The sequence below is a fragment of the Thamnophis elegans genome, chromosome 2, assembly GCF_009769535.1.
Source record: "Thamnophis elegans isolate rThaEle1 chromosome 2, rThaEle1.pri, whole genome shotgun sequence".
In the NCBI taxonomy this organism is placed as follows: Eukaryota; Metazoa; Chordata; class Lepidosauria; order Squamata; family Colubridae; genus Thamnophis; species Thamnophis elegans.
The window spans coordinates 167,076,124-167,096,949 of NC_045542.1; the positions used below are offsets into that span (position 1 = coordinate 167,076,124).

A 20,826-nucleotide genomic window follows, 5' to 3' on the forward strand; every position below is an offset into this window, starting at 1 on the left:
TCATAAATGTGATTCAATTCCCAGGTGTCTGAATTTGGATCATGTGACCATGGGGATGTTGCAACAGTCGTAAGTGTGAAAAGAGGTTGTAAGTTACCTTTTTTTAGTGCCATTGAAACTTCAAACGGTCACTAAATGAATGGTAGTAAGATGAGGACTACATGTACTGTGCAACTTCATCTACTTTTAAATGGAGGGATTACATCTTTCTGAGCTCAGGCCTTTTCAATGGTTAAATATGAAATATTTCCTGAGAGATTTTCTTCCTCTTCAGAATGGAATGGTTGATGGGATTCTCTTATGGAGCATTAAGGGGTCTTTTGACTCTGCATTTAGTGGGGATAATATCAAAAGAAAGCAGTTTTTGTTGTTTTCCCCACTTATCTTTATTCTTCTCTTTTGAGGGAAGACATTTTGGACTGAATGATGGTTGCCTAATTATTAGGCCCTAATACATCTCAAAGTCATATTGCTCTCAGACACATCCTTTCAACACTTCAAACACAGGTTGTCCTCGACTTTCAACCACAGTTCAGCCCAAAATTGGCTTCCCCATTGACTTTGCTTGTCCAAAGTGTCACATGAACCTGGGACATGGCAACTGTCATAAATATGAATCAGTTGACAAGTGACTGAATTTTGATCACATGACCATGGGGATGCTGCATTGGTCTTTATTATGAAAAATGGACATGCCACTTTTTTCAGTGTCTTTGTAGCTTCGGCCACTAATCAAATGGTTGTAAGTCGAGGACTACTTGTAATGCAGCCATTGATTATTTGTTATTACGGTACAATCATGAATGTTAATCATTTAAGGGAATAGCATAGTTGAGGACTATGCTAAGTGGATGAGAGAGGCTCCTTTTCCTGCCAACTCTGCACATCCCTTTCCCTTCTCCCACCCCTGAGCTTGTTCCCTCCCTCTCTCCCGTTTCTCTGAGTGCCTGGAGCGAAGCAGTTCTAGACTCGCTGCCCAGTTCACCATCCCACGCTGGGCCGATTCCCCCGTGGCAGAAGGTAGGGCGCAGGCAGGTGGACCCCTGAGTGGGCGGCGCCTTTAGAGAACGGGAGGAGCTGCACGGGGACGGTAGAAGCAATAAGCGCTTCCAGCAAAGGCCTGGCTGGGGTCGTTCCGGGGAGGGAGGCCGGGTCCACCAGCGTGGCCGCCGGCGATCACGGATCTTTTCCTGCGCGCATCTCTTGGGAAGCGGAGTCCGGGCGAGGAAGAGAGCTCCACGTTTCCCATTGAGAGCAAGGTAAAAAGCTCCTCCTTCCTTCCTTCTCCTTCCTTCCTTCCTTCCTTCCTTCCTTGGAAATGCTCGGATAGGAGACCCTTCAATGCAGTCCATTGGGGTGCTGCTACGATCGCTCCTGCAGTCCCCATTTTATCCTTCGGGAGATGATGATTTTTTCCCGTCACTTCCTTTTCAGATCCAGGAGGCTTGGAGTTCAATGGCTGCGAAACCGGCGGGCAGAAAAGGGGGCGATCCCTCCCAGGTGCTGTTGTTTCGGGGAGTTGCTCTGGACGAGCCTCCTCCGGAGAGAGCATCGGGTAAAGGCTCCTTCTGATGCCCTTTAATCTCTTTGCCTCGTTTCTTTCAAACCTGGATTCGTTTTCATTGTTCAATTTAACTGCGTTTTTAAAGTCTTGTGTGCATTTAAAAAGGTATCACTTTTCCTTTGGACAACTTTATGATGTGGGCTTCAACTCCCCAAATTCCCCATATGTGTTTAAGTCTACATATCTTACAGCTGCCAAGGTTGATAAACATTGACGTCGTGTCGTCCAGGGTGGGGAACTAAGGCCCTTTTATGACAGGTGGACTTCAACTCCCATAATTCCACTTGGCTGAGGGATTCTGGGAGTTGAAGTCCACCCCCATAAAAGGCCCATAGTTCCCGACTTCTGCCATTGGCTATTCCAAAAGGCAAATCCCAGCTGTGAAAAACGGTTTTGTAGTCTTTCTTCCTTGATTATCTGATAAGGAAAGGTGAACATCATAGAAACATAGAATAACAGAGTTGGTCCTTTGATACATAAATTCATGGCAGAGAAAGCTGCCTCTGAATCCAATCCTTGATCCTTCCTCACCTTTTCCTTTTCCCCTCACCCAGGGTAAGTTTCTGTGTATTTGTTGCTGTGGCTGCAAAGGACTCACATAAAGGGGTTCCCTAGTTAGCCTAGAAATAGGCTACAATCAGCTTTCTGCACTTCATGCTCAAGAAGATCCTTAGGATGTTTGATAGCAAATTATTCCCTTGCTGGTTTTTTTCACTCCTAGACATTCCCATGGCCTCGTCTTCATCTCCTGGAGCCTCAGTTCTTTATAATGGAGGATTAACAGTGGTTGAACATCCAATGCAGGTAGGCGGATTCTCCCCTCCCCTCCCCAGATATGCCAATCTCCCAATAACAGAATAACACATTAGAGGGTATCTTGGATATCTTCCAGTACATCCCTTTATTTCAAGCAGGAGACCCTATACCTTTTCAAACAAGTGGGTGTCCAGGCTCTTCTTAAAACCTCCTGTCCACAACTTCTGAAAGCCAACTGTTCCCTTAGTTAAATTGTTCTCATTGTCAGGAAGTTTCTCCTTAATACCAGGTTGCCTTTCTCCTTGATTAATTTCCATCCATTGTTTCTTGTCCTGCCTTTTGGAGCTTTGGAAAATAAGTTGATCCCCTCTTGTTTGTGGCTGTGGCAGCCCCAGAAATACTGGATCATGGCTGTCATGTCTCCCCTAGTCCTTTTTTTCTCTAGGCTAGCTATATTCAGTTCCTGCAACCATTTTTCCTATGAAAGCCTTTAATCCACAGTTGCTCTTTGCATTTTTTCCACATCCTTTTTTGTAATGTGGTGAGCAAAACTAAACTCTGTATTCTAGGTTTAGTCTTTACTCAGGTTTTTTTTAAAGCAGTGCAGATGAAAGCCAGCCCAAAGTAAAAAGTAAAGTCCAAGCTTGACTTTTTTTAAATCAAATTTTTATTTTTTATATTCTTTTACACATCAATGCGTGAATGGTGTGGTAATTGGATAACATACATTTCAGTACACATAAACATAGTATTATTATTCCTAAACAGTACATTTATTCCATTATTTCATATTTATACATGGCTTTTATTACCTTTCATTTCTGAACCATTTTTTCTGTCCTTTTGTATATTTTAACATATTAATGTATAATTATATACCACTATTTTCTATCCCTATTTTAACTCCCCCCCTTTCATATCATTATAATATTCAAAAATCTGTTTTCCACCTATTTTATTGTTCATATTTCCTTAGTTAAGTCAAAGTTGCATCCTTCATTCTTCCGTTATTCAATATCTCCTTCTATAGTTTTGGTATCAATCACAATCATTTATACATTTAGGATATTTCTATTCACATTGGTTGGATTATTATTTTAGCAGTGTGATAGATATCAGGATAATATTTTTATATAAATGGATATGAAGAATTGGAAAAATAGATTTTGAATGACCACTATTAAATATGTATAAAAATATGAACAAGAGTGGAAGGTTAAAATTTAACAATGGGCGATTAGGGAAATATATATAAATATATATATATTAACCTAAACATGCGTGTTAATAGTAGAATTATGTGGATTGAAGAACTGCAAAGTCCAAGCTTGACTTTTGTAGAGAGCACAGCAGCTGTCCAGATAAAGTTGCAGACACTGAGATAGACTGGTAAACTTTTACATAAATATTAATATATTTCACCTACCAATTTACAGCAGTCTTTGTCATCATCCAGAGAAGGAAGAACAGAAGATAGTCAGGAACATCATGAGGTAAAGCTAACACATCCTACAGAACACACAGAAGGGAAAAAGAAGGGAAAAAAGGGAAACGCCCCCTTTATACTTACAGCAACCAATCATAGCGTAGATTGCCTCCTGTGTGAGTCAGTTCTCTCTAACTAATCAATCGCAATTGTGTTGGGGCCTATTGTAGACTTTATTGTTCCAGCTACTAAATTCAATATACTAACAAGCTCCTTTGCCCAACTTGGAAACTTTGCAGTTTGTTCATTAAGAAGACTCACATGTGATTCATTCACTGAAGTGTTCATTGTTAGGGATGTTCAGGGAATACGTTGTGTTTTTTCCCTCTCCCTGTGTCAGAATTTAGTATCATTTGAGGATGTAGCTGTGTTTTTCTCCGTGGAGGAGTGGGCCCTGCTGGATTCTGAGCAAAAAGCCCTGTACCAAGATGTCATGCTGGAAAACAAGAGGAACATGGCCTCCTTAGGTGAGGGATTCTGTTAAGATACTCTAGTGCAATTTTTTTATTATTTAAATTAATGCAAGTGAAGTTCTCCAGCATTATTATTTGTTTTTTTGCTGCTGTATCCTTCTCTAAACTGCTGATTTTCTAATTTGCAAGCTCTTTATCTGAGGTTTTCATCCTTTTCTATGAAGCCTGGCTTTTCTTCACAAATGGACAGTATGGAGAACGTGGCCTTCACAATTCACTCTCTCCCATTTGTTGAGAATCAGATTCAATCTTGCACATGCTGTACATGAAGGGGGGAAAAAAGCCATATGGAACGGGTTAAGAACAAAGATGGAGTATATAAACAAAAGTTTAATACAGTACTGTAAATAAAAGACTTTCAAATACTGTGCTGCCATTGCTATGCTTTTGTCAAGGGAAATAAATGGTTGACAGAGAAGGAAAACACATTCTTGCACTGGAGTACTTCCTCCCCACATCATAACATTGATATTACCAAACAGCTCTGAGCCAGTCTCTCTCTGTATCTCTCTACAGGACAAGATACTGTACTTTTCCATCAACTCTTTCTTAGGCTAGAAGTGTCTTCCCAACCAAACTTCACTCCAGCTCAACATGGAGGTAAGAAACAAAGAGAATGTATCAATTTGGACTTGAAAATGAAAATAATTAAAGCCCATGAGGAGGGGAAGAAGGTAAAGACCATAGGAGGTCTGGCCTGTTCCACTGTATCCACAATCCTTAAGGATAAAGAAAAGATAAAAGCAATTAAATCAGCTCCAGGAACAGATGCCATAATCATGAGAAATAGGACAGGCCACATTTCAAAAACAGAACAACTCCTTGTGCTTTGGATTGACAAAGTCCCATTAGTCTTCATATGATTCAGGCAAAGGCACACAGCATTTTTAAAACGTTAAAGTGAGGAGTGGATGAGGAGTAACTTTGGAGCCAGCCGTGGATGGTTTGTGCGATTCCGAAAACTATTTAATTACTATAACCTACGAACAACATGTTAAAGCTGTGTGTGCTGATGAAGCTGCCCAACACTTTCCAGACCCAACTGGATTAATTTTACTGTAAATATATTCCATTCCCCCCCCTCTCTCTCTCTTCACACACACCACACACACAGACGTAAAATGCATTAATTTATACAAAGCTTGTGTCAGCATATCTGACTTCATTTGGATACCTACTGAGCAATTCCGTGTGTCAGGCTTGGAAGTCATTGGGGGTGTAGGGCCTCAATGATGACAATGATGATGACGACACTTAAGAGCCCTTTGGGTCCATGATTTGATCATAAGGATTTTTACTCCTTGCAGTCATCTGGTGGGAAAGAGTGTTTACGACCAGATGACTTCAAGGAATATCAATCCTTTCATCCTCCACCACTCAGTCAGAACTGAAGAAGCTTCTTGGATGAGAGGGGGAACATCTTTATATAGTTTTAATATTGTAAGTCATCCTGGGTTTCCTTATGGCAACTGAAAAATCAATAAATTTAAGGAATGATTGAATGAAAGAATGAAGAAAGAAACAAAGGCTGTTTTTAAGTGTCCCTCCTCTCCTGCTTCCTGGGAACTAAATGTGAAGCAGATGATCTGATGGTTCCCGCCCCATAAATTTTAAATGATCTTATCCAAAATTTTCATGTTTTCTTTTTGTGCCATTGAGGACAAGGGAGAGCCAAAGGACAAATCTTATATCAACTTAATACCAAGCATAGCACCATGTGTCAGGCTTCCAATATCAGACAAAAAATGATAAAAACTCTGAGCTTGATGATTTTTCAAAGTATAAATTTATTAGTCAAGTCATATTGGCGCATCTGGTGAAAAACCGACTGTAAAGGTCCTGAAGTTTCCCCACCCAAATCAAAGTTCTTGCCCTCACAGTCTACTCATCCATCACATGGTCCAATCAGGTCACAGTCTAAGACCAAGTTGTTTTCCTCCCATGCCTCACCAGGTGCTGATGAGAATGTCCTTGGTTCCCAGGGGAAAGAATTCTATTTTGGCTACACATGCTCAGCTATCTCTACTCCGCCCTCCCATTCCCACAGCTCTACCCAGCCACGCTGTGGCAACCCTAAACATGATCCAAAATGGCTACCGGGTTGAAGCCAAGTTTGAACTAATGGGATTTTGAAAGAAATTTGATACTGTTCAAATATAGCAATGGTGTTGATCCCTTTTGCACCTAAGTTTGTTTTATCTTTTTTTTTCTGTTACAAACAGGTGATGAATGGGAGATGGAGGGTTCTGGCCAAGAGGCAGCAGGACTGTTGCCAAAAGAAAAAAAGAAAGTTTCAGAAAAGATACATGGAAAGCGAAGTTCTGAGGAAAACCAGTTAACGGTTGAGCTGGAGAATTGCTCTGGTTTATCTTGTCCAGATACCAATCTCTTATTGGACGCAGATGATTACCAAGAAAAAGAGGTGTGTTCAAGGTGTGGGAAAACATCCCGAGATGAATCTGGATTATGTGACTGTTGTGAAAGCCTTTCTGCAGAGAAACAAGATGAAAGCAGACAATACTCCAGAAGGACCCTTCTTCCTCTTTTACATGAAATAATACAAGAAGGAAAGGAAACGTACAAATGTACAGAGTGTGCAGAAAGCTTCAGTACAAGCCTTTCTCTTGCATTGCATAAAAAGATTCACAAAGCAGAGGATCCACACAAATGTCTGGATTGTGGAAGGACCTTCAGGCAGAAAAGTCATCTGAATTCACATAAGAGGTTCCATGAAGAGAGGAAGCAGCATCAATGCATTAATGGGGAAAAGTTTTTCGAAAGCAGCGCCTCCCTTACTTCGCATCAAAGCCTTCACAGAGAGGAGAATTTGCATCAGTGCAGGGAGGGGAGAACAAAGTTTACTGGGAGCAAGGAACCAAATTCCCGGAAAAAAAGCTCCACTGGGAATAATTCATGTAAATGCCTGGAATGTGGGAAGAGCTTCCGCTCTGCAAGTGACCTCGATTGTCACAACAGGATCCACACAGGGGAAAAGCCATATCATTGCACAGTGTGCGGAAAGAGCTTCATACAAAAAGGCAATTTCAATTTACATAAGAGGGTCCACACTGGAGTGAAGCCGTATAACTGCACAGAGTGTGGAAAATGCTTCAGTGCCCCAGGTACTCTTACTACCCATAAGAGGATTCACACAGGGGAGAAACCCTATGAATGCTTGGAATGTGGAAAAAGCTTCAGGACCTCCAGTGACCTTACTTTCCATAAGAGGATTCACACAGGGGAGAAACCCTATGAATGCTTGGAGTGTGGAAAAAGCTTTAGCAGAAGCTGCACTCTAACTTTGCATAATAGGATACATAAAGGGGAGAAACCTTATAAATGCCTGCACTGTGGAAAGAGCTTCTATCAAAAAAGTCATTTTAAATTACATGAGAGGATCCACACGGGAGAAAAACTATTTAAATGCCTGGAGTGTGGAAAGAGTTTCAATTCCTCCAGACACCATGCTGCCCATAACAAAATCCACACGGGGGAGAAGCCCTTTCAATGTCTGCATTGTGGAAAAAGCTTCAGTCAAAAAGTTAATCTTAAATCACATGAGAGGATCCACACAGGAGAAAAACCATTTCAATGTACAGAATGTGGAAAGAACTTCCATTTCTCAGGAAACCTTACTGCCCATCACAGAATCCACACGGGGGAGAAACCCTTTCTATGCCTGCAGTGTGGAAAGCGCTTTGCCCGTTCTGATAGCCTTCATGTTCATGAACGAACACACAGAGAAACGATATAAATGCCTGGAGTGTGGAAAGAGCTTCCATAATTCCAGCCACTTAATTTCCCATAAAAGTATCCACAGCGGAGAGTAACAGTGCACTGAGTGTGGGAAGTGCTTCAGTCAGCCAAGTAGTCTTACTCTCCATAAAAGGACCCACATGGGTGAAAAGCCCTATAAGTACATCAAGTCCAACAAACACTTCACCGATTCCGGGCCCTCACTTGCCACTAAAGGCTCCAAACTAGGGAGTAACCACAGAAATGCCACACATGTGGAAAGGGCTTCAATGCAAAAATTATATTAGATTTTTACAACCCCTGGTAAGCCCCAGTTATGGGAGGAAGCTAACTGCTATATATATATATATATACTATTTATATTTATGTACTTAGCAGAACCCACACTGGGGAGAATCCATATCAGTGTCAGGAATGTGGAAAATCCTTCAGTGATTCTCAAGAATTGAAGATTCATAAAAGGATTCACACGGAGAAACCATATAAATGTATGGAGTGTGGTATGAGTTTCAAAAGAAGTGGTTACCTTCAAATGCACTGGGACTGCCAGGAGCTGCAGCCTTCTGTTTCCTTGGTCAGCTCACTCGGGCTTGGCTTCGCATGGTGGCAGCAGACAGAGGCAGAGGCATGGGGCGGATGGCAGGTGATCCTTATGCGCTGTGCGGACTGCAGGCAAAGTAAGATATGATGATGGACCTACGGCCGGCTGCCTGCTCCAGCCCACCGAATCAGCTTTCTTATGGCTTGTGCGTAGCATCTGGATCGCTTGCGTCCCCCCTCCCCCCGGCGCCTCTGCCTCCATCTGCTACTTGGAAAGGTAATCAACTCATCTGCGCTGTGAGGACTTTGGCTGCTGCAGAGTATCATTGTGTGCGCTTGCTGCCTCCTTTGTTGGCCACACCCAGCCTCTTCACTAGGGCTTACTTTGGGATAGGGCTTAAAAACTAGATGGGTTTATTTTCAAGGTAGGGCTTATTTTTGGGCTACCATGGTATTAGATGTTTGTGCTTGAATAGAATAGAGAGAGGAGAGCAGAATAGAATTATTTATTGGCCAAGTGTGATTGGACAGAAAGGAATTTGTTTGGAATTGTGTGCTTAAGCTCTCAGTCTACATACAACAAGTGATTAACTTTTGCCAAAGCGAACAGCAAAGGTAGGTTGGGATTTGGAAACTAACACAACTAGATGTTTATGGAGATTCTCAGTCATCCAGGTTGCGGTTGTCCCAAAGGTATTTTTTTCAAGGAGCAACTGGATCTTCTTTGTTTTTTGGGAACTGGAGAACATTCTTTGAATGAGAAGTGAAAGGTCTTTGAGGAAAAACAAGAAAGTCCAGTTGCCTGTTGAAAAAAAGCACATTTGGGAAATACTTTCGGACAAAATTAGGGTGCAGAAAGCTGGCTTAGAGTATAGAGAAGATACTGAAATATTTCAAGAGGAAACATTGCAGTTTAAGTGGTGAGCTCCAGAACTGGTGGGAAACATGGACCACCCATATTTCCCTAATGTTGGAAGGAATCAACCAGTGGATCTACTATACCCATGCAAAGAAATTTACGCCAGAACAAAGAGAAATACGATCTTTAGTGAGAACTTTACTAGGAGAAAGTGATGGAGGAGAATGAACTAATGGACCAATACGAGACTCAAGCTTTGTCAAAAGTAATAACTGGAGGGGTAGTGCTGTGTCTGCACCAGCTACAATTGGTTGTGTCTCACTGATTTGTGGTCTGAGATACAATATTGATTGTGTGTGTGTGTTTCATTAATGCCCTATTTTTGGTCGATAAATTGGACAATTTAGGGAACCAGCTTTAGAAAATACAGGTGGCCCTTGAGTGATGACCACAATTAAAGCCCAAAAGTTCCATGGCTAAGCAAGACAGTGGTTATGAGTTTTGTGCCATTTTACAACTTTTCTTCCCACAGTTTTTCAGTAAGTAACATGTTTTTTAAGTGAATCTGACTTCCCCATTGACTTTGCCTGTCAGAAGGTCTCAAATGACCCTGGGATGCTCCAACTATCAAAAATACCAATTGCACGAATCACATAACACAGGGATTTGACAATGGTTCTGTAAAAAAATTCATAAACCACTTTTTTAAATGCTGTTGTAACTTCGAATGGTCACTCAGAAAATGATTGAAAGTTGAGGACTAATCGTAAAACTGCAATTATTTGTTTTTAAGGCACCATCATGAATGTTAACAATGTAACGAATTGTGTTGTTTCAGTCTAACTGACAATTGCCAATTCATTGAAACCCATCTGGGAAAACAGGGAAGGAATTTCTTAACATCAATGTTACATACTGACAGCCAGTATGGTAGTTTCCACCAAGGTCCTCTCATCCGGCAGGAAACATACTCAAATTGATTGGTTGAGAGGTCTGCGGCTCCCTATAAAAGGGCTGCTGCGAAACAGAGTCTTTGCTGGATTGTACATAATTGTCACTAAATAAAGAGCTGTTGTTGCTGAACCCTGAGTCTTGCCTCTTCCATTCACCCGATCTAACAATCAATATCTGTCACTGCCTAGATTAGGGTTCTCCAAACTTGACAACTTTAAGACATGCGGACTTCAAATCCCAGAATTCCTCTGGCACACATGTTACCATGCTGGCTGGGGAATTCTGGGAGTTGAAGTCTACAAGTCTTAAAGTTGCCAATTTTAGAGATCCCTGGCCTAGTTGTATGGAATTATGGTCTGTGGTTGTTTCTAGGGCCTTCCTACTATAAAGTCTTTCAGTGTCCAACATACTGGAAATGGAGAAAGAATTATTTATTTTTATTTTATTTATTAGACACATTTATATGCCGCCCAATCCCAAAGGACTCTGGGCGGAATTATGGTGAATAGTTCCTTGATTTTCAAAAAAAAAAAAAAAGGATTTACAAGCATTATGAGATAACCTGAATCTTCACAATAAAATCTCAAAAGGGGGAAGATGGAGAAGAGGCCTACGATTCCTTGGAGAAAGCTCAGGTTTCCCAGGGAAAAAGGCCAGATGCACAGTTTGGCCTCCGACAATTGGAAGGCCAGAGTCATCAGGGGTGGTGAATCTTGGTCCTTTTTTTAACTTAGTCCACACCGGCTCTGGGATTCTGTAAATTGGAAGTGCATAAACTATGAAAGGGCCAAGGTACTCCAGCCCTGTCTAGACAGAAGGATCCATGGAGATTCAATTAACAGGGTAAACTTAGAATAAAGGCATAAGTGCTTCAGCTTACTAAACCAGAGGCCCAAATGTATTAAGGGACAAGGCAAAAGGCAGAAATGGAGATTTGAATACCTCAAGAAAGAAGTATGCTGAAAATAGGAAGTATCATGGAAAGCTATGCTATATTACTGCTGAAACGACATTTACAAAGGTGTTGACGTTTCCCTGTGCACATATTGGAATAGATTTAAATAGCTTGGCTGAGCTCTCTATTACATATACCCGGTACCTATCTAGGCAGGTTAAGATAACAGTGTAAAACAGGCAGGAATTACTTTAATGAGAGATGAAAACATTCCTTCAGGCTCTGACTTGTAAAGTGTCTGGCAAATGCTGTGTAAAAACCCTCCAGTGGACGTTGGTGGGGTGCAAAGGCTTTGAGGGAGATTTCCTTGTGTTACTTTTTCTGCACAATAAAGTTGTTGCTTACAATCCCAATCTGTTCAATTGGAGGCACGAGCACATCTGGTAAGGCGGCTGGAGCAGGAAAGGTAAGGAAAAACCAAAAGTGCCTTTGAGTCCAGAAGGATTTCCTTCCTTCTTTCAACCACTTTGGAAGTGCAATTTTCGAGGAGGAAATGGGGAATACGCCAGGAAACTTCTCTCTGCAGGCTTCAAGCATGCTCTGTTAGGCTTGGAGCTGTTTTACTATAGGAGAAATAAGGTAGTCCTCGACTTACGACTTACTTACGAAATAAGGTAGTCCTCGACTTACGAGATTTTTGTTAAGGGAGATGTTTATTATGTCTCCATTTTGTAACCTTTCTTGCCTCAGTTCTTAAGTGAATCACCATAGTTATTAAATTAGCAACACAGTTGTTAAGCGCATCTGGCTTCCCCACTGATTTGCTTGTCTGAGGTGTCACATGACCCCAGGACATGGCAACCGTCATAAATATGAGTCAGTTGTCAAGTGGCTGAATTTTGATCACATGACCATGGGGATGCTGCACTGGTCTTTAGTGAAAAAATGGACATAAGTAACTTTTTTCAGTGTCGCTGTAGCTTCGGCCACTAATCAAATGGTCATAAGTCGAGGACTACTTGCAATGCAGCCATTGATTATTTGTTATTATGGCACAATCATGAATGTTAGTCATTTAAAGGAATAGGTTGTATGTGGATAAGAGAGGCTCCTTTTCCTGCCAACTCTGCCCTTCTGTTCCCTTCTCCCATCTCTGGGCGTCGCTCCTCCTCCTCTCCCCTGTTTCTCTGACTGCCTGGGCCGAAGCAGCGCTGGACTCCCTGCCCAGTTCACCTTCCAGGCTGGACCGATTCCCCCGTGGCAGAAATTAGGGCGCAGGGAGGTGGGGCCTCGAGTGGGCGGTGCCTTTAGCGAATGGGAGGAGCTGGACGGGGACAGGAGAAGCTATAAGCGCTTCCAGCTTTGGCTGGGATCGTTGCCGAGAGGGGCATCCATTCCACGTGCGTGGCCGGGAAGGAAGGAAGCGTGGCCGCCGGCGATCGCGGATCTTTTCCTGCGCGCATCTCTTGGGAAGCGGAATTCGGGCGAGGAAGAGAGCCGTATGTTTCCCATTGAGGGCCAGTAAAAAGCTCCGCCTTCCTTCCTTCCTTCCTTCCTTCCTTCCTTCCTTCCTTCCTTCCTGGGAAATACTCAGATAGGGGCCCCATCAATGCAGCTCATTGGGGCGCTGCTAGGATCGCTCCTGCATTCCCCATTTTCTCCTTTTGGAGATGATTTTTTTTCCTGGCCCTTCCTGATCGTTTCCCGTCACTTTCTTTTCTCTTGGACTGTTTCATATCCAGGAGGCTTGGAGTTCAATGGCTGCGAAACCGGCGGGAAGAAAAGGGGGCGATCCCTCCCAGGAGCTGTTGTTTCGGGGAGTTACTCTGGACGAGCCGCCTCCGGAGAGAGCATCGGGTAAAGGCTCCTTCTGATACCTTTTAATCTCTTTGTCCTCGTTTCTTTCATCCCTGAATTCGTTTTCGTTGTTCAATTTAGCTGCACTTTGTGTGTATTTAAAAAGGTATTTCCCTTTTCCTGTGGGCCATTTTTTTCTCAACCTTGGCAATCTTATGATGTGTGGGCTTCAACTCCCAGAATAACTCAGCCAGTCATAAAAGGGCCCTGATTCCCCAGTTCTGCCCTAGGCTATTCCAAAAACCCAGGTCCCAGCTGTTAAAAAAGAGTTTTTGTAGTCTTCCTTGATTATTTGATAAGGGAAGGTGTACATCATAGAAATATAGAATAACATAGTTGGTCCTTTGATGCATATATTCATGGCGGAGAAAGCTGCCTCTGAATCCAATCCTTGGTTCTTCCTCACCTTTCCGTTTTCCCCTCACCCAGGGTGAACTTCTATGTATTTGTTGCTGTGACTGCAAGGGACTCACAAAAGGGTTCCCTAGTTAGTCTATGAATAGGCTAAAATCAGCCTTCTGCACTTCATGCTCAAAAATATCATTAGGATGTTTGATAGCAAATTATTCCCTTGCTGTTTTTCCCCCCCACTCCTAGACACTGTCATGGCCTCGTCTTCCTCTCCCGGAACCTCAGGTCTTTGTAATGGAGGATTAACAGTGGTTGAACTTCCAATGAAGGTAGGAGGATTCTCCCCTCCCCTCCCCAGATGTGCCAGTCTCCCAATAAAAGAATAGCACAATTGGAAGGGATCTTGGAGATCTTCTAGTCCATCCCCTTGTTTCAAACATGAGACCCTATACCAGTGATTGCTAACGTTTATGGCACCATGCCCAACGTGTGTGCATGTCCCCTGTGTTTGCGCCCTGCCCCCTGCATGCACCCCGCCCCTCGCATGTGCATACATCCCCCACATGCACCATGCTTCCCGCACATGCACGGCAGAGACCCGAGGAAAAGCTGCCTGGCGGGAGGTGTGCGCATGTGCGGTGGAGCTGGGCTGGAGCGACAGCTGGAGTGCCCACGGAGTTGTTCACTACCATTTCAGACAAGTGGGTGTCCAGCCTCTCCTTAAAAACCTCCTGCCCACAACTTCTGAAGGGAAACTGTTCCTTTAGTTTATTGTCCTCACTTTCAGGAAGCTTCTCCTTAATTCCAGGTTGTTTTTCTCCACAATTAGTTTCCATCCATTGTTTCTTGTCCTGCCTTATGGAGCTTTGGAAAATAAGTTGAGCCCCTCTTGTTTGTGGCAGCCCCAGAAACACTGGATCATGGCTATCATGTCTCCCCTCGTCCTTCTTTTCTCTGGACTAGCCATATCCAGTTCCTGCAACCATTTTACCTATGATTTAGTCTCAAAGCCTTTAATCCTTAGTTGCTCTTTGTACTTTTTCCAAAGTCTCCACATCTTGTTTTGTAATGTGGCGACCATATTCCAGGTTTGGTCTTTGTCAGGTATTTTTTTAAAGTGGTGCAGATTGAAAGCCCAGAGTAAAAAGTAAAGTCCAAGCTTGGCTTTTGTAGAGAGCACAGCACCTGTCCAGATAAAGTGGAGACACTGACATGGACTTGTAAACTTTTATACAAGTATAAATGTATTTAACCCACCAATTTAGAGCAGTCTTTGTCATCGTCCAGAGAAGGAAGAACAGAAGATAGTCAGGAACATCATGAGGTAAAGCTAACACATCCTACAAAACACACAGAAGGAGAAAAGGAGGGAACAAGGGAAACACCCCCTTTATACTTACAGCAACCAATCATAGCTTACATTGCATCATGCATGAGTCAAAACTCTCTAAGTAATCACAATTACGTTGCGGCCTATTGTAGATTTTACTGTTCCAGCTACTAAATTCAATATCCTAACAGGCTCCTTTGCCCAACTTGGAAACTCTGCAGTTTGTTTATTAAAAAGAGGATTCCCATGTAATCCTTGGTAGTGTTCATAGTTAGGGATGTTCATGGAATACATTGTGTTTTTTCACTCTCCCTGTGTCAGGATTTGGTATCATATGAGGATGTGGCTGTGTTTTTCTCCGTGGAGGAGTGGGCCCTGCTGGATTCTAAGCAAAAAGCCTTATACCAAGAGGTCATGCTGGAAAACAAGAGGAACATGGCCTCCTTAGGTAAGGGATTCTCTTAAGATATCTACATTTAGTAGCCAAAGGTCAAATTTTATATCAATTTAATAACAAGCATTGTACAATGTTTTGGACAAACAGGAGTTTAACTATTCAAAAACAGCAATGGTGCTTGATCACTTTTGCATTTAAGTTTGTGTTAACTTTTTTTTTTTCTGTTGCAAGCAGGTGACGGATGGGAGATGGAGGATTCTGGTCAAGAGGCAGCAGCACCTTTGCCAAAAGACAAAAAGGATGTTGCAGAAAAGATGTATGGAAAGCAAAGTTCTGAGGGAAATCTGTTAATGGTTGAGCTGGAGAATTGGTCTCGCTTCCCATGTGCAGATACCAATATCTTATTGGCTGCAGATGATTGCCAAGAAAAAGAAGTGTGTCCGTGGTGTGGGAAAATATTCAGAGTTGAATCTGGATTGTGTGACTGTTGCCAAAGCCCTGCTCGAGAGAAACAGGATGAAAGCAGGGAAACCTTCAGAAGGACCCTTCTGCCTCCTTTGCATGAAATAATACAAGAAGGAGGGGAAATGTACAAATGTACAGAGTGTGCAGAAAGCTTCAGTACAAGCCTTTCTCTTGCATTGCATAAAAAGATTCACAAAGCCGAGGATCCATACAAATGTCTGGATTGTGGAAGGACCTTCAGGCAGAAAAGTCATCTCAATTCACATAAGAGGGTCCATGAAGAGAGGAAGCAGCATCAATGCATCACCTGCGGAAAGACCTTTGGAAACAGAACCTCCCTTACTTCCCACCAAAGCATCCACAGAGAGGGTAAAATGAGGTTTACTCGGAGCAATGAAACAAATTCCTGCAAAAAAAGTCCCAACGGGAATAAATCATATAAATGCCTGCAATGTGAGAAGAACTTCCACTATGTAAGTGACCTCACTTACCACAGCAGGATCCATACAGGGAGAAAGCCGTATCCTTGCATTGTGTGCGGAAAGAGCTTTGCACAAAAAGGCAATTTAAATTTACATAAGAGGATCCACACTGGAGAGAAGCTGCATAAATGCGCAGAGTGTGGAAAATGCTTCAAGACCTCCAAAGCCCTTATTTCCCATAGGAAGATTCACACAGTGGAGAAACCATATGAATGCTTGGAGTGTGGAAAGAGCTTCAGTCAAAAAGGTCATCTTAAGTTACATGAGAGGATTCACACGGGAGAAAAACCATTTCACTGCCTGCAGTGTGGAAAGTGTTTTGCCCGTTCTGATGGCTTTCATGCCCATGAACGGACCCATACAGGGGAGAAACCGTACAAATGCCTGGAGTGTGGAAAATGCTTCAGTGCCCGTGGTACCCTTACTTCCCATAAGAGGATTCACACAGGGGAGAAACCCTATAAATGCTTGGAGTGTGGAAAGTGTTTTGCCCGTTCTGATGGCTTTCATGCCCATGAACGGACCCATACAGGGGAGAAACCTTATAAATGCCTGCACTGTGAAAATAGTTTCAGGCGAAAAGGTCATCTTAAGGCACATGAGAGGATCCATATGGGGAGGAAACCATTTCAATGCCTGCAGTGTGGAAAGTGTTTTGCCCGTTCTTATAGCTTGTATGTCCACGAACGGACCCACACAGGGGAGAAACCATACAAATGCCTGGAGTGTGGAACAAGCTTCCGTGATTCCAGCCACTTAGTTTCCCATAGAAGAATCCACAGTGGAGAGAAACCATATCAGTGTGCTGACTGTGGGAAGCACTTCAGTCAAACAAGTCACCTTAATAACCATAAAAGGATCCACACAGGTGAAAAGCCTTATAAGTGCAACGAATGTGGCAAATGCTTCACTCGACTGGAGAATCTCTCCCGTCACAAAAGGCTTCACACCGGGGAGAAACCATATGAATGCCGCACATGTGGGAAGTGCTTCATTACAAAAAATGAGTATATCCTACATAGCAGGACCCACACTGGGGAAAAACGATATCAGTGTCAAGAGTGCGGAAAACGCTTCAGTCTTTCTAAAGAACTGATAATTCATAAAAGGATTCACACTGGGGAGAAACCCTATAAGTGCTCGGAGTGTGGCATGAGTTTCAGAAGAAGTAGCTGCCTTGGTATCCACAAGAGGATCCACACGGGGGAGAAACCATATATATGTCATGAGTGTGGAAAAAGCTTTAGACACAATAATTCACTCAAGAGCCATAGAAGGCTTCACTCAGGGAAGAAACCCTATAAATGCCTGGAGTGTGGAAAATGTTACAGAGACAGTGGCAAGCTTACCTCCCACATGAGGATCCACACAGGAGAGAAGCCATTTAAATGCACTGACTGTGGAAAGAGTTTCAGAGTTGGCAGGAATCTTAAGCTCCATAAAAGAGTCCACACAAAGGGAAAAGCCGTATGAGTGTGTAGAGTGTGGAAAGAAATTCAGAACCTGGAGTGACTTTAGTCGCCATAAGAAGAAACAGTAGGAAAAGACGAAGCTAATTGGTTCATGCTGATTCTCAAAATTTGCTTCATGGCCATAGAACTGTCCTAGGAGAATCTATAGAAATGCATGGAGCTTGGGAAGGGTTTCCAAAGCAGCAGAACCTTCTTCATCCATTAAAAAGAAGAGTTGCCTTGTATAAGTAGCAATTAATTATTATATAATTAATTATTGGATATTAGATCTTTGTGCTAGAGTAGAATAAAATTGGAAATAATAAGAATAAAAATAAGAATAGACTAGAAACAGCATAGCATGACACAGCATATAATTCTGTATTGGCCAAGTGTGATTGGGCATACAAGGCATGTGTCTCTGGTGGAAACACTGTCAATGTACATAACATACATAACAATAGCAATAGCAATAGCAGTTAGACTTATATACCGCTTCATAGGCCTTTCAGCCCTCTCTAAGCGGTTTACAGAGTCAGCATATTGCCCCCAACAACAATCCGGGTCCTCATTTTACCCACCTCGGAAGGATGGAAGGCTGAGTCAACCTTGAGCTGGTGAGATTTGAACAGCCGAATTGCAGAACTGCAGTCAGCTGAAGTAGCCTGCAGTGCTGCATTTAACCACTGCGCCACCTCGGCAATAACATTGTTGGTCGGTAAATTGCACAATTTAGAGAACTAGCTTTAGAAAATACAGACCTTGGCTTATGATCACAATTAAAGTCCAAGTTTCCATGGCAAAGCAAGACAGTTGTTAAGTGAGTTTTGTGCCATTTTACAACTTTTGCCAGTTGTTCAGTTAGTAACATAGTTGTTAGGTGAATCTGGTTACCCCATTGACTTTGCTTGTTGGAAGGTTTCAAACAGTGATCATATGACCCTGGGATACTCCAGCCATCAAAAATATAGACCAGTTGCCAAGTGTCCAAATTTTGATCACATGAACAAGGGTGTTGCAACATTTGTGTGAAAAAACTCATAAATCATTTTTTTTAACTTGTGAACTTCAACTCCCAGAATTCCTCTGGCACAGATGTTACCATACTGACTGGGGAATTCTGGGAGTTGAAGTCCATAAGTTAAAATCTCAAAAGGGGAAAGATGGCGAAGAGGCCATAGATTCCTTAAAGAAGGTTCATGTTTCCCAGAGAACAAGGCCAGATGCACAGTTTGCCCTCCGACAATTGGAAGCCCAGAGTGTCATCTGGGATGAGGAACCTTGGTCCTTTTTTGACTTCAACTCCCAAAATTCCGGTACAAAGGCTTTGGGAGAGATTTTCTTGTGTTACGTTTTCTACACAATAAACTTTTTGCTTACAATCTCCACCTCAATGTGTTCAATTGGGGGCATGGGCACATCTGGTAAGGCAGCTGGAGCAGGAAAAGTAAGAAAAACCGAAAGTCCCTGGAGTCCAGAAGGATTTCCTTCCTTCTTTCAACCAGATAGCAAGAGCAATTCTTGAGGAGGAAATGGGGAATACGCCAGGAACCTTCACTCTGCAGACTTCAAGCATGCTCTGTTAGGCTTAGAGCTATATAACTAGGAGGAAAATATCTTCTCCAGGTAGTCCTCTACTTACGACTGCAAGTGAGCCCCAAACTTTTGTTGTTAAGTGAGATGTTTGATAAAGTGCATTTTGTTCCATTTTGTGACCTTTCTTGCCTCAGTTGTTAAGCAAATCCCTGCAGTTGTTGAATTAGTAACGTGGTTGTTGAGTGAATCTGGTTTTTCCCATTGATTTCGCTGGGTCGCAAGAGGTAATCACGTGACCCCTGAACCCTACAACGGTCATACATGTGATTCAGTTCCCAAGTCCCTGAATTTTGATCATGTGACCATGGGGATGCTGCAACAGTCATTAAGTGTGAAAAAGGGTCGTGAATTAACTTTTTTCAGTGCTGTTGAAATGTCAAACGGTCACTATATGAACCGTTGTAAGGCGAGGACTACCTGTTCTGTGTACCAGCATTTTTTCTTGTGAACTTCATAGACTTTTAAATGGAGGGATTACATCTTTCTAGCTCAGGCCTTTTTAGTTAGATATTAAATATTTCCTTGCTTAGAGGGTTTCTTCCACTTCAGAATGGAATGGTTGATGGGATTTTCTTATGGAGCATTAAGGGGTCTTTTGACTCTGCATTTAGTGGGGATAATATCAAAAGAAAGCAGTTTCTTTATTCTACCCTTTATTCTCTTTTGGGGGAAGACATTTTGGACTGAACGATGGTTGTCTAATACATCTCAAAGTCGTATTGTTCTCAGACATGCTCTATCAACACTTCAAACACAGGTTGTCCTCTACTTTCAACCATCGTTCAGCCCAAAATTTCTGTAGCTAGAAGTAATTTGAGAAGTCAATTTTGCCCCATTTTACGAATTTTCTTGCCGTAGTTGTTACGTGAGTCAAAAGTTAGCACCCACCTCTCTCCTAGAAGAGTGAAATATTTTAGGAAACATTAAAAAGGCAGAATATTATATTTCCCTGGATGAGAAAAGGAGAAACATGTTTTAAAGACAAAGCAGCTCGGGGGGGCGGAGCCTGTCGCCGAAGAGGGCTCAACGGAGCTCCTCTCAGAGATCTGGTCTGTGTATCTAAATAAGATCATAGATATCACCCCTTTTTGGCTAGAAAGGGGCAGGGAGTTTTAGCTCTGTGGCTAGGGTCTATTCGTAGTTCACAGCCTTCTTCCTTTTTTTTTGGCTGTGGACGGAGATTAGATCCAGCGTAAGCGGAGCCTTTATCTCCAGCCAGTTCTTCTCAGCTGTTTTTTTTGCAGCCCTAGACAGGCGACTCCCCCCCCAGGACAAAGCAAAGTTGTTTGAAGCTAGGATTAATACGGGCGGGTCCCACCCCTGTGAGATTTTTGCTTTTATTACTATCTTAAACACCAGCCTCATTTGTCACAGAGGCTTCTTTGTTTAAACGGACTTCAAAATGGCGATTTCTCTCCGTTGGTGACTGATAGGGGACGTACTTAGCCGGCTTTATCTTCCTGCAGACCGCTCCTTAACAAAATAATTTTTTTCTTTTGGAAACAGAGGGGAGCGAGAGCGCTGTTTATTTGTTTATTTATAATGCCACCCAGGTCAAAAGCGAAGCGTTTCTCTACGAATGTGCTTAAAGAATCTATGAATGAATCTAAAGAA

General features: G+C 42.6%; 1 long non-coding RNA gene and 2 pseudogenes across 1 annotated transcript; all 3 read left to right on the forward strand.

The window, feature by feature from the left end:
- The first annotated feature begins 792 nt into the window (after nt 1–792).
- Nucleotides 793–2,362, forward strand: LOC116502879. Its single transcript, XR_004254614.1, has 3 exons — nt 793–1,259; nt 1,435–1,555; nt 2,286–2,362. It is a non-coding gene; the product is annotated as an uncharacterized LOC116502879 (long non-coding RNA).
- A 652-nt stretch (nt 2,363–3,014) lies between these two features.
- On the forward strand, nt 3,015–8,290 carry LOC116502557 (annotated as a pseudogene).
- LOC116502558 lies at nt 8,176–17,705 on the forward strand (annotated as a pseudogene).
- The last annotated feature ends 3,121 nt before the right edge of the window (nt 17,706–20,826 follow it).